At 39.9% G+C, this 2,168-nt stretch overlaps 1 protein-coding gene across 2 annotated transcripts in view; it reads right to left on the bottom strand.

Moving 5' to 3' along the window:
* The window catches only part of RFTN2 (raftlin family member 2), a 24,226-nt gene that overhangs the window by 5,325 nt on the left and 16,733 nt on the right, over positions 1-2,168 (bottom strand). The gene's annotated exons all lie outside the window — the stretch shown is intronic.

Raw genomic sequence — 2,168 nt, 5'->3', positions numbered from 1 at the left:
CATTCCTGCAGGGAACAGGGAAAACCCAAACATTAAGCTACAGCTTGTACAAATTCTGCTAGAACAGAGAAAGGACACGATGGTGAGTAGACAATAAGTAAATTAACACTTTTCTAAGTCTGAGCTTATTAAAATGCTGCACACGACAAAGTGGCTATGAGCGTAATTCACAAAGAACTCAGTGACAGCGGGATTTCCACAGAATCTAAACTAGGAAAAAGCGCTCAGGGCAAGCCGCTCCGTAGCTGCCCTCACATTTCCACACTCCCTCTTCGCCTCCTGAGTCGGGGCCATTTGGAAAGATCAGATTAAGTAATTTGTCATGATAAATGAATAACGACCACGTCAGTGGGTTCGCAGCGTGATGGCCTGCCCGCTTCCCAGCGCTGCTGGCCCCGTCTGCCGAGACCAGCAAGGGGAAATAAAGGTCACAGCGGAGCGAGGCTGCCAGAGCCTTTTTCCTGTCTCGTCTTTTAAGAGGGACGAAGAGCAACAGAGGCTCTTTTGTTAAAACACCAGCGATTTGCTTGTCTGCTTATGCTGCGTGGGCAATAAATTTGTCCTCTCACATGTAGATCTTTAATATGGCACCAAAACCAATCAGGCTGGAAGCTAAGTAGCACTAACAACATCTCTGAGTTTTTACAGATTTAGTTTTTTTTAAATGCACAAACATTTCATACACAAAGCACTTAAGCGAGGTTAGACTAAGTTTTCTGGAAAAATGAACAAAAGCAGCAGGATAATAATTTCTTTTAACCCATTCATTATTTTGCATATCCCAAATTAAAAGTTTTGCATTTCCTTGGAGTTGCACAGCCCCTAGACTTTCAGTTACAAGACACATACCAGCTTGGGATAGTACATCTCCTGCTTAAAGGATCTGCTAAATGAAAAATTAAAAAAAAACCCCCACAAATCAACAACAACCAAACGTAGAAATAATTTTAGACCACCAGCATGTATGAAGTTCTACAGACTCAAGGTAATATCATATTAGTAACTGCAGCAGCATTTAGTTACCAGTAAAGTATCTTCTAAGTTTTCCCATTCACTAGATTTAACCCCTAAAAGACTATTAATTTTATTGTTGTGATATAACCTCTGAAATTGGCATAATTACTGTTAAATTCTTGTCCTGAAGACATTTACCTAGTAAATAACAGTTGTATCTAACTCCGGAGGCTCTTTAGGTCACCAATATTATTGTGGGCCTGTCTTGACGCCTTTTTTTGGTCAAAAAACCTCTTTATTGACTGCTAACAGAATTTAACGGCTGGATGCGAACACCGCATCACACGCGTGGGTTTTTTGCAGGCTCTGTTTTCTCATATCCCTGGGAAAAAAAAGCATCACTGGCAGAAGAGGGGAACTTCCGTGGGGTTTACAGCGTAACCATGTGATGGCCAAAAAAGGAATACATCAGTGCACGATCGTGCTGTCACGGCCCAAAACGTTGCTCATTTTGTTGTGGGTTTATTTTCAGTGTTTCTGAAGCCTGTTAATATTCAGGCTAGGTTTGGAGGTCAGAGTTCCAACTCTGGGAAAAGCCCAGCTGTTGCGCAGCATAAAGCATCCCTCTTTGTCGAGGCATTTAACTCGCATTCCTGGGACACCCCACCACCACAGTAATGGCATCGTTCGCATCAGACGCATAGTAACCGCCCAGGAATTTCTTCTCCTCTTTAAATACCAACATCAATGCCCCAAAATAGTATTTATCAATCACTGTTCAAAACACTTAGACTATGAATTTTTGCTTGAAAAAATGAATTCAAGGATAACCACTTTGTTTTGTATTTTGAAAACTGCTTCTTTACATAGCAGGAGCTTTACAAGTTCAAAATTTCACAAAATTCAGAAGAAAACAAAATAAACAAAAAAGCAGAAGACGCTGTATTATTTTACCACAATTTCTTCTGTCTTTGCATTTAACCATTTGCTTTAAAATGAACTATTAAAAAACCACAGAGCCAAAAAAAAGCCCAACACCTATTTCCTGATCAGAAAAACCTCCTTCTGACATGAGTCAGTTAACTGTGTCAACTTACTTGGAGAAAAAAAAAATAAATTCCACTTTATTGGAGCAATTCTCTTAAAACCTTTAAGTCACATCCTTTTTCATGCTATCTTAATATACTGAAGTGCGGATCCAAAGATTACTCAAG

This window comes from Apaloderma vittatum, unplaced genomic scaffold (genome assembly GCF_000703405.1).
Source record: "Apaloderma vittatum isolate BGI_N311 unplaced genomic scaffold, ASM70340v1 scaffold298, whole genome shotgun sequence".
NCBI classification, from domain to species: Eukaryota; Metazoa; Chordata; class Aves; order Trogoniformes; family Trogonidae; genus Apaloderma; species Apaloderma vittatum.
The sequence above is the reverse complement of the archived record's forward strand: the minus strand, read 5'-3'. Positions and strand labels throughout refer to the sequence as shown.